The sequence below is a fragment of the Lepus europaeus genome, chromosome 8 (genome assembly GCF_033115175.1).
Source record: "Lepus europaeus isolate LE1 chromosome 8, mLepTim1.pri, whole genome shotgun sequence".
In the NCBI taxonomy this organism is placed as follows: domain Eukaryota; kingdom Metazoa; phylum Chordata; class Mammalia; order Lagomorpha; family Leporidae; genus Lepus; species Lepus europaeus.
The window spans coordinates 91,619,843-91,632,395 of record NC_084834.1 but is presented as its reverse complement, the minus strand read 5'-3'; positions in this window follow the sequence as shown (position 1 = coordinate 91,632,395).

The following is a 12,553-nucleotide window of genomic DNA, read 5'->3' as shown; positions in this document are numbered from 1 at the left end:
AAATAAATACAATTTTAAAAAATATGCTTTACAGCAATTTCTTATTTTTAATTGTTACATATTCTATAGTTTTTTTTTTAAGATTTATTTTATTTATTTGAAAGACAGAGTTACAGAGTGAGATAGAGCAGAGAGAGAAGTCTTCCATCCGCTGGTTCACTCCCCAGATGGCCGCAACAGCCGGAGCTGCGCCAATCCGAAGCTAGGAGCCAGGAGCTTCTTCCGGGTCTCTCACATGGGTGCAGGGGCCCAAGGACCTGGGCCATCTTCTGCTGCTTTCCCAGGCCATAGCAGAGAGTTGGATCAGAAGAGGAGCAGCTGGTACTAGAACCGGTGCCCATATGGGATGCTGGTGCTTCAGGCCAGGGCTTTAACCTGCTGTGCCACAGCGTCAGCCCCGATTTTATAGTTTTTATTTCTCCCATTTTTCAAAAAAGTAAGCTTTGTGATGTTCCTTGTGTTCAAGTATGTGTTGCTGTCAGAATTCTTCTTGGATGCCAGGCAGACTGGATTATGTGGAGGACAAGAGCTAGCTTCCATTTAGCTATACAACTGGGAGATAGAAAGTAAAGTCTACTGTTCAGAGTTCCTAGCTTGACAGTGTGAGCATCAGCAGTGAATATACTGCCCAGAATGCTTTCTCCCACTTATTCCATCTAGTGCATCTCTACATGGTTGTAGGCTACCTGAAGGCCTGCACAAGCGAATCATTAGCTATTTTGCAGGCATATGGAAAGCTGGGCAGTGAAGGGGTGTGGAGTTGCCAAAGTAAACTGATTGTAATCACCACTTTGTAATTAATGCAAGGACATGTTTCTTCATTCTTCTTAGTATTGAAGGGAGATCATGGTTATAACATGAAGTGCTATGGTTGGTTCTCTTGGAGATGTCATAAATATTTCTATTTTCTAGCTATGTCCTTGGCTTTATAAAGCAACATGTTCTTGTAGGCAGAACCATGGGATGACATAACAAAGTGAGGTAAAATTCCTCGCCTTTCTAGACAGCACTGCCATCATCATGGCGGTGACTAGGATTCACCTTAGTCTCTCCATTTCCCCCTGTAGTTCTTAGTATTGAGTGTCACCCACTCCTATTGGCTCTACTTCCAGAACATACCTAGAATACACTGCTTTCTGCTTCAGTTGCCATCACCCTAGCCCAAACCCCATAATTTCTCACCTGGACATTGCTGTAGCTTACTGTCCCATCTTCCCTATTCCACACTCCTTCCTTTACAGTCTTCTCTATACCCAGTGGTTGTGAGTGACCTTTCAAAAACATAAAGCCGATCCCATCATCTTGCTGGTTAAAGTCTTCAATGACTTCTCATTGCTATATGAATAAAATCAAACCTTGTGGGCCGGCGCCGTGGCTTAACAGGCTAATCCTCCGCCTTGCGGCGCCGGCACACCGGGTTCTAGTCCCGGTTGGGGCGCCGGATTCTATCCCGGTTGCCCCTCTTCCAGGCCAGCTCTCTGCTATGGCCCGGGAAGGCAGTGGAGGATGGCCCAAGTGCTTGGGCCCTGCACCTGCATGGGAGACCAGGAGAAGCACCTGGCTCCTGGCTTCGGATCAGCGAGATGCGCCGGCCGCAGCGGCCATTGGAGGGTGAACCAATGGCAAAAAGGAAGACCTTTCTCTCTGTCTCTCTCACTACCCACCACTCTGCCTGTCAAAAAAAAAAAAAAAAAAAAAAAGAAAGAAAAAAAAATCAAACCTTGTGGAATGGCCCTAAGGCTGCAGATGATCTGGCTCCTGTGTTCTTCTGTAACCACATTTCATATCTATTTCGCCTTTCTTACAACGTCCCAGACATGCTGGCCTCTTCTCTGGCCCTCTGGTCCAGAGATCTGTCTTGCGACATGAGTATTTCCTGCTTCTGCTCTGTCAGCCTGCAGTACTCTTCCCCAGCTCTTTGTATATTCATCTCCAATGACTCCTACTTAGAGGGATTTTCTTTGACCGCCCAATGTAAATTGGCCTCTCCTAATAACTTTCTCATCACCCCATATTCCCATCAATGCACTTATCATGCTTTGTTAGCATACATATTTTTTAAAGATTTATTTATTTATTTGAAAGGCAGCATTACAGAGAGGCAGAGGCAGAGGCAGAGAGCTCTTCCATCTGCTGGTTCACTCCCCAAATGGCCTCAACGAATGGAGTTGGGCCATTCTCAAGCCAGGAGCCAGGAGCTTCTTCCAGGTCTCCCACAAGAGCACAGGGGCTTGGGTCATCATTCAGCACTTTCCCAGGACATAGCAGAGAGCTCAATCAGAGGTGGAGCAGCCGGGACTTGAACCAGCACCCATATGAGATGCCAGCACTGCAGGCTGCGGTTTTGCCCACTACACCGCAGCACCAGTCCCTGTAAGTATATTTAAAACACTTATTTATTTACTTAATTCCTTTTTCTCCTGCTGGAGTGTACACTCATGAGGGCATAAACTTGTCTGTCTCATTCATGTTGTTGCTCAGAAAAGTGTATGGCATGGAATTGCGCAAGGATTGAATGAATCAGTGAGCTCACACATATCCCATTTCATCTGTGAAATTTGTTGGATGGTCAGGTAAAAGCAAAAGTAAGTACAATTAGCCAGAGCTAGTGAAGAAGTAAGGTGGGGGAGTGGAAAGACTTGTGACCCAAAATTCAGGAAATCTCCATTTTAGCCTTGATACTCTCACTATTAGTTGTGACCTTCCCGGATTCTGCTTGGAGCATCTGTATAATAGTTTCTGGAATGTCTTCAATCTGTCATAGTTGCAGTGTTCTCTACATACCTAGAGGAAGACCTACCTCATGCCACATGCTCCTAAGCTTTTGCAAATAGGTAACCTTAGAATTGATGATAGCCAATACCCCTTTAGGTGGGGTATCCTTTACAAGAAACCAGGGGTATTTCATTAAGGTTAGAATAGGGGATTTCTGCTTATTATTTCTTATTTTAATACCTTAGTGACTGTGGGAAAGGGATGTCTCCCTGAGGAGCAGCAGTCATACATGTTAAGTGGGCATGGAGGGATTGCCTAGGTATTTGGTTGTCTTCCTAAATACACATATAGAGGGTTTTGGAAAATTTTGCAAAAGAAAACTCTTTGAACGAATTTAGAACTATTCTTGTTTGTTTTATGTGGAATTTGAGTACAAAGAAGATACATCCTCTTTTGGTTTTCTTCAAAGAGGGCCATCTTCTTACATGATGAATTCCAGGGAAAAATTGAAATCTATTATCATAATATTCTGGGAAGGACTTGAAAGGATATATCCAGAGTAAGATCTGAAGAATGCTTGGAGGTTCCTATATTACTATTTCCAAGATTTAGTAAATTCCTTGAAGACAAACCAAATTGATTATAAGTAATTCCATACATTCTTGGGTAGTAAGACAAGCTATACATTTTGTGGAGACTTTATGATGATTTGGAAGGGAGTGATACAGCCTTTATAAAGCTAAGTCCCAGATATCTAGTTGGCCATTCTTTGCTGATCCTCCATTATCCTCTATTAGTCTTAGTCTTTCCTCTGAGCTAATAAATTCTTTAATTACTAACATTAAGCTTAGTGCTAATTATAGTGCTAATTAGAGTCATCTTAAAGTCTGAAAGTAGGCTGCAGTGTCCAGATTAAATTTTTTAAAATATTTTTTTTGAAAGTCTCAGCTACAGAGAGATAGGGAGAGACACACAGAGAGAAAGAGAGATATCTTCCATCTGCTGATTCACTCTCCAGATGGCTGCAACATCCAGTGCTGGGCCAGGCTGAAGCCAGGAGCTAGGAACTTCTTCCAGGTCTCCCACAAGGTTGACAGGGCCTCAAACACTTGGGCCAACCTCTGCTGCTTTCCCAGATGGATCAGCAGGGAGCTGGAATAGAAGTGGAGCAGATGGGACTTGAACCAGTGCCCATAAGGGATACTGGCATTACAGGTGGTGGCTTTATCTGCTATGCCACAATGCCAGCTCCCCTGATTAAATCTTAACATAACAGTGACTTAATTCTGTTGCTCTTATTTTATGGAAGAATAAATTGAAGCATAGAGGAGGGATTTGTCTTAGCCCATGCCCCAGAGTGAGAGTCACTAGATCCCTGGGTAGCTGAAGTGCTCCTATTTGACTTCAGACTTTTTTTATTCATGCATGCAATGGGGAATCAACTATTTTATGATGGTAAAGTATTGATTTAGATTTGTGGTCATTTTTGCTCATTATGAGAAAAAACATCATGGGAACAAATTCTCACAGACATTTATAATAATAATTATAAAAACAAGCAAGCTTTAAGAAAGACAGATAATAAGTGGAACAAGAAGGGCAAAGGATGGAGGACAGTGACATCTTGCTTCAAACAGCCATGAGTGATCTTGTTAAAGAAGTAATAGCAAAAGCTGAAGTCAGGCTTGAAGTGTACACGGGTTTTTCACAAAACAGTTTTGGGATTCCTGGATTGTAGTGAAAGAGTTCTACTTGTATTTATTACTGAAATGCATGTCTGCCCTTCTGAACCATTTAGTGATCTCTTTACCTATTCTTTATTCTTTCCACATTGGTTTATCTCCTTTGCTAGCTGACACATACTCACCTCATTCTAGACTTGTCCTAATGTTGGTGTCAATACATGTTGAACTACTGAGAAACTAGGAAGGCCCAAATAACTTTCATTATGTTCTTTGGTGGTAGTATAGCCAGATTAGACAACTGAATCTATTTAAGAAAAAACTACTTCACAGTTTTGGATGGCTATTATAAAAATAAGCAAACAGGGGCTGGCACTGTGGCATAGTGGGTTAAAGCCCTGGCCTGCAGCGCTGGCATCCCAGTGGGTTCTGGTTCGAGTCCTGGCTGCTCCACTTCTACTCCAGCTCTCTGCTATGGCCTGAGAAGCAATAGAGGATGACCTACGGTTCTTAGAACCCTGCATGCATGTGGAAGACCCGGAAGAAGCTCCTGGCTGTTGGCTTTGGATCTGCTCAGCTCTGGCTGTTGCGGCCATTTGGAGAGTGAACCAGAGAATGGAAGACCTCTTTCTCTCTCTCTCTAACTCTACCTCTATCTGTAAGTCTGTCTTTCAAATAAATAAATCTTTTTTTAAAAAACAAGCAAACTAATAGACAATAGCAGTTGTTGGTGAGGATGTGGCGAAATTGGAGCCTTTGTATATTGCTTGAGGGACTGTAAATGGCACAGCCACTCCAGAATAAGTAAGCAGTTTTTTAAAAAAAATTAAAAATGAAATTTTCATATAATCCAGCAGTTCCAGCTCTGGGTATTTACTGAAAAGTTCTGAAAGCAGGAATTCAAGAGAATATTTGTATTCACCCATCTTTACAGCCATTTTTCGCAGTAGCTGAAGGGAGTAAGAAATCCACTGTTCATTGGTGAATGAATGCGTAAACAAATGTGGTATATGAGCTTACTTCCATGATGAAGAAACTAAGAATGAGTTTCAAACTTTTTTTTGCACCAAAATAAGCTTATCATTTAATTCCATTTTCCATGAACTTTTTGAAGCATCGTGTATGATAGAATATTATTCATTCTTAAACATGAAAGAATTCCCGGGCTGGCGCCGTGGCTCACTAGGCTAATCCTCTGCCTGCGGCGCCGGCACCCAAGTTCTAGTCCTGGTTGGGGCGCCGGATTCTGTCCCGGTTGCCCCTCTTCCAGTCCAGCTCTCTGCTGTGGCCAGGGAGTGCAGTGGAGGATGGCCCAGATCCTTGCACCCTGCACCCATATGGGAAACCAGGAGGAAGCACCTGGCTCCTGGCTTCGGATCAGCGCAGCACGCCGTGCTCCGGCGGTAGCGGCCACTTGGGGAGTGAACCAACGGAAAAAAGAAGACCTTTCTCTCTCTCTCTCTGTCTAACTCAGTCTGTCAAAAAAAAAAAAAAAAAAAAAAAAAAAAAAAAAAAGGAATCCCAACACCTGCCATAGTCCGGATGAACTCTGAAGATTTAAGCCAATTGCAAAGTGATAAGTACTCTATGGTTCCAGTTCTGTGAGTTACCTAGAAAAGTCAAGTTCACAGAGACAGAAAACAGAATGGTGGATGGGAGGAACTGGGATGAGACACAGGGAAAGGGGGTGCTGATGTTCAGCGGGTGGGAAGTTTCAGTTAGGAAGGTGAACAATGGTGATGGTTGTACAAAGCTTGGAATGTATTTAATTCTGAAAAATGAATAACATGGTAACTTAATGTTCTGTGTATTTTTTCGACGTAAAAAGTAAAAACAAAAAGAAGAAACTAAAATGAGCTGGGGAGAGAGGGGTTGTTCACCTCCCCGCTTGTATGTTCTGTGTCTATTATCTTTGTAGCTGCAAGAGACTTCACATTCAGAGGGGTCATGATAGGGAGAGGTAAGAGGAGCTGCACTTTGAGAGCTGTGTTATTTAGCTGTGTGTCTGCTCTAGGTGTTGAATTTTCATCCTAATTACAGTAAAAATGCCTCCATGGTATACTTAGAATTGACCATAATGCTCAAGCCCATCCTAACACCCACTCACTCTGACAAATTCTAGCTTTCCATTGTTGTTAGAGAAAGTGGAGATTTTCACATGTTTTGTTTCTTTTTTTCTTCTTTCATTTGCCAACAAAAGAGTTGTCAAAAGTAATGTTTATAATAATTTAACGGATTATTTGCTTATTAGATATTAATCATTCTGCCGTGCCGAGGGTCCGTGCTGGTGCTTTGCTGCTAGAACAGTGATTCTGATCTCAATTAGATTATGTCTCTCTCCTTTACCTCCCCATAAATCATTCCGGCAAACTGAAATTAACAGCTACTGGAGCGCATTAATAATCTGCCTCACACATTGGAAAATGCATTAGCCGGAACCCTCCCATCGCTCTGACTGTTAAGCACATCATTTTGTTTATGAAATATAAACATTTCATGGAAGAGCTCTCCCACATTTCTCTGGGCCTGTGACAGCTAAAATGATTGCACACAATTGCCAGTCAGTCATGCGCCCAAATAAAGTTTGTTTAAAGTCATGGGCCTGTGACTGCCCCATTTTCTCAGGCATTTAAAAACCTACATTAAAAAAAAAACTTCCCTATGGTCTTGAAAATAATAATATCTTAAAAATGATACCTCACATGTGTACACTTCTTTGCATAGTTTGCAAAGTGCTGTCCTTTTTGTTCTGTCTGGGAGATAGCTGGATTTTACTATTATTCACATTCTACTTTCTCCCATTGAAGAACCAAGCCCAAGAGGTGATTTGGCCATGGTCACACAGTGAGGGGTGGAAAGAGGATCACAGTTCAGGATTTGGCAGTAAGTTTCGTGTTTTTTTTAATGCTCAGTCTCTATATCGTAAACCACACTCTTTGTCTATCTAAGTTCCCTCTATTTCTGTATATAACATATATAACGCAGATAAGTGTCCTTCCAAGAGAAGTGACCTACCTTTTTTGTACAGATTAAAGTCAGAAGTAAATGGATCATTTTCATTATTCTAATTTATTGCACTTACTCATTGCATCAATTACATTGTACTACACAATTATATGATGATGTATATAGGCAGGGTAGAAAGGAGATTTGACATATATCAACAGCATTTTTTATTTCTTTATAGATAAGCTTTCTGGACGATGCAAACACTCCAACACGCCCTTTCCTTCAACACTAACTGTCTTGTTCTGGCCTTAATTTGCTTTGATGGCAGGTGAAATGAAATGGCAGCAAAGCTGCTCTATACTTTGGTTTTCTAACACCCAAGCAGTCTTACTGTGAAGTAAAAAAAATCACTGCTCTGTTAGTATCTAGGATCATCAGAGAAATTAATTGTAGCATGTTGTGAGCTGAAGTAATCATGGCAGGTGAACAGCAGCCTCAGCTCCCAAATGGAAGAAACAAAGGTATAAGTTTGTTTGAATTTAAAACAAAAAGCAGTTTTGCTAATCTGAACATTGGAGAATTTGCATATGAAGTTCCTTTATTATTATTTCTTAGTGCTTCTATACTCCTGTGTGGTTTTCTCTAAACTTCATTTTATCTGGAAAACAAGAGTAAGGACACATACCCTGCCTATTTCCCAGTTATTGTGCAAACTATGTGAAAATTCATTCTAACTAAACTTTTTCAGAATTAAGGATTTTTTGCCAATTATGTTGTGATCAAGCAGTTGAATAGGTTCCTGTGTATTTCTTTCCTAAGGGAAAACATATGGTATGGGTTTTAAGAAAAAAAATTTTTAAGAGAGAGAGACAGAAATCGTCCATCTGCTGGTTCACTTTCCAAATGCCCATAATTGCTGGGGCTGGGCAAAGTTGAAGCTGCGAGCTGGAAATTTGGTCTATATCTCCCTTGTGGGTGGCAGGAATCCAAGCACTTGAGCCATTATGCTCATTCTGTTCAAGATTTACATTATCAGGAAGCTGGAATCCAGAGCCTGAGGCCGGCACTGAACCCAGGCTTTTTGATGTCGAAGGCAGTTGTCTCTTCTGCCTGGCCAAACACCTGCCTCACATGCAGTGTTTTGATTGATTAGTAACTGATGCTATAGGCACTTTCTGGCTTGTGCTCCTACCCATCAAAAAACTCATTCATTCTTCAGTTGTTTGTTGATTCAAGATCTGAAATGTTTTTTGTTTGACTTCTATGGTTCTGTGAGTGCATATTAATAGCTAAGAAAAAACATGGTGAAGTCTGAATATGTGCTTACAAAATTAGACTTTATTTATTTTAGAACATAAGAACTTTGAGAACTTGGCCAGTCCTTTTGTGGTCATAGTGCCTAGCATAGTATTTGAGCATGCAACGAACATTTGTTCATGAACCAGAAAATATCACATCTTCTCAACATGCTTCCATTGAAGTGTTTTCCTGTACTTTTCCTTTTATGTTGCTTTCACTTTGGATTTAAGGGTGCCAGACAAATAATACCACCATTAGCCCATTGTCAAAACTTACATGCCCTCTCACAAGTCTTGGCTAGAATTACTTTTGTTTCAAAATATGTTGCTCCTCAGAGGATTTGGATTTGTTTTCATGATGATAGTCAAGTAACTGTGCACCTTGTACATACTTGTAAATATGTACTTATGCAAGTATTTTACATACATATTTTTATTGAAGGAAAGACATATTTTGCAGGTGAGAGTGAAAATAAATGAAATATTCTTGTGCTCAGGGAACTTATTTAGACTTGATTGAAACTTGTGTGCTAGAAAATACATCTTGGAGCATGTGAAATACTATTGAGTATTCGGGTGAAACTAAGATGATGCACTCTGCAAAGGCTTATTGAGCCTTATTCTGATCTTTGCTGATTTTGTTCATGCCTGTGGGTCCTGCAAAGAATCACCACTATAGTTTCCCAGAAGTCTTCAATGGCAGGGTGTTTAAGGACTTTCAGCCAACAATAATTTGAAAGTAAATAATTACTTTTGGAATGATGCATGAAATTAAGTAATTTTTACACAGTCTATGCTACTTTTTAAGTAATCTTTAATGAGTGCAGTGTAATACAGAAATAATTGGATTGGTAACATATTTGTCATTCCTGTTCAAAGCTATTTCCTCTGCCCAACCACAGGAGAGGGTCATTTGGCAAGTAGGATTTAAGTCTGTGTGATACAGAACATATTGTACAGTTTTGTCAAGTATCTTGGAGAAATGGCTTCTAGGTATGTGTAATCACCAAACTTTACATGCTAAAGTTGCAACATCTTAAGAAATCTGTATTTGGGACTAAATATCATTTCAGATAACCCAGATATTTGGAAACTTCATGAGAGTTTTCAAAAAAGGAAAAAAAACCCCAGATCTCCATAAGTTTTAACTGATTTATTTTTGCATCTCCATAACTTGATAATGGCCAAACCAAACTTCCTAGAAAACTGAACAAAAATCCTGCTTTGAGCTAAGACCTGGTAATTTTTGCTTCACTCTGAAGGAAATCTTCAGTTTAGTTATAAATCTGTGAAAACCTGGTTTTATAATGAAAATTTGAAAGGCTCTCTCATTTTAACAATGGGAGCTAGGATTTCCTTAAAAGACTCGGCTGCTCTACTTCCTATCCAGCTCTCTACCATGGCCTGGGAAAGCAGTAGAAGATGGCTCAAGTCCTTGGGCCCCTGCACCTGCATGGGAGACCAGGAAGAAGCTCTTGGCTGCTGGCTTCAGATTGGCACAGCTCTGGCCGTTGTGGCCAACTGGAGAGTGAACCAGCAATGTTAGAACTCTCTCTCTGCCTCTCCTTCTCTCTCTGTGTAACTCTGACTTTCAAGTAAATAAATAAATCTTTAAAAAAACAATATATGTGCATATGATAGGCACATATCAGGAGGTTATACCTACTTTAACCACCGCAGCACACTAGCATTCTTCAAAACTACCTGTTCCTCTTTGGGTTTCTCTTTTTCCCTGATCACTGGGGAAGAAATAAACATTGTGTCTTGGGCAGCCAGGACCAATTCTTCTATTTATTTATTTATTTATTTATTTTTGACAGCAGAGTGGATAGTGAGAGAGAGAGACAGAGAGAAAGGTCTTCCTTTGCCGTTGGTTCACCCTCCAATGGCCGCTGCGGCCGGCGCACTGTGCTGATCCGAAGGCAGGAGCCAGGTGCTTCTCCTGGTCTCCCATGGGGTGCAGGGCCCAAGCACTTGGGCCATCCTCCACTGCACTCCTGGGCCATAGCAGAGAGCTGGCCTGGAAGAGGGGCAACTGGGACAGAATCCGGCGCCCCGACTGGGACTAGAACCCGGTGTGCCTGCGCCGCAAGGCAGAGGATTAGCCTGTTGAGCCACGGCGCCGGCCAACCAAATCTTGATACAGTCCTGTTCCTGCTCTCCTGTTATTTTTTTGTATCATGGATGACTTCATTGGATCCATCTCATTTTCTTTCTATCCTTAAGTAATAATGACTTGGCATTTTATGAGTTAGATCTTACAAATTTTAAGTGTACATTCAATGCAAACCTACATCCAATATGGGGTGGCAGATTTTTGCACACTGCATTTAGAGAGGAGGGCTGTGTGGTGACAGGGTCTTATTGACTGAGTGTAAGAGGAAGCTGCACGTGGGAAAAGTATTTAATTTGGAAATGGATCTCTTCTTACTGCGCCACAACATGACTGCTGTGTGCTTCTGTCTTCACGTTTTATTTAATATCATAGAGAAAGATTCATTGTATTTTTGGAACCAAAAAGAATTTCCAACTGAGTCAAGCAGTGGTTCTTTTCCATAAAGATGGGCAGTGGAAAAAAAGAAAACCTATTAATTTTTATTTCTAGTGCATCCCCTGTTCCTTTCATGAGAGGCAATAAATCTTTGCTCCCCAAATGAACAGCAAAGGGGAAAAAAATAATGTTAGGAGTGCCTACAACTTGTCAAATCAAATGTAAGTGAATCATGTCTTTGGAGGAAATGGTTTGCTGGAGTTTCTCTCTCTCTCTCTCTCTCTCTCTCTCTCTCTCTCTCTCTCTCTTCCTCCCTCCCTCCCTCCCTCCTTCCCTCTCCTTCTCTCTTTGTCTTTTCCTCCCCCCCACCTTTACCCTTCTTGATGCTGGAGGCTATAGGGTGACACGCATCATTGTCACGTTGCTTTGTGAACACTGTATTTCTCCCTGCTCTGTCTTTTAACACAGAGGCAGACAGTGCTTGAAGATGATTGACAAACGACTTCTTGGAGGTGTTAGGGACAGACATGGTGACTATACACACCCTAGCACTTTGACTGAGGACCTCATGCCTTTACGAGGGTTTCCGAATATACTGGCAGCCAGAATCTTGTGCCTTCTGAGAAGAAAATAAAGCTGAGATGGTATCTGGGAGTTTTACCCCTTCATTACTTCACAAGTGTTATCTTCATTAGCTTAACAACAGAACCTATGACTTTGAATCATCAAGGTATGGGTACTTATAGGCTTTGAAATTCAGTTTTTCCATTGCCTTGCGATGCAGACAGCCCATTTGATTTTTTTTTCCATAAAGAAAGGGATGTCTGAAGGTGAATGATGAATGAATCTTAAATGGTTGGTGTCCAGTTTGAAAAAGCACCTGGAAGTTGGGCTGCTCTGTGGCATTCATACAGATCTTTATTATTACTTAGCATTCATAAAGCAGTTGGTATTTGCAGAGGGGTTTGCACTCATTTTTATAAGCTATTCTTCACACCAATCCTGAGAGGCAGGTTCATTTTCCTCAGTATGTGGCTGAGAAGACTTGGCAGAAAGACACTTAGCATCTTGCAACCCTAAACACTGCAGTTGGGAGTAGAGGACTATGCTGTGTGTACTAGGGCATTTGGGTCAGTGCTTATTCTTGTAGCTGAATTTACTTGCAAAGAACATTTTCATTTTACGAGGTAAAACTTGCAGAGAAGTAAGGAGATATTGAGCTACAGCAAAGAGAGCTATCACCTACTTGAAATATACAATGATCTCAGATATTTGATGCTATACAGGGGGTTTCAGAGAAAGAATCTTGGGGTATTATCTGACTGAAATAGACATTAAAAGCCATCATCCCTCTCCCTCTCCCCCTTTCACCTTCTCTCATTCTTTCCCTGCCTCTTGCTGTCTCCATCTTTACCTGG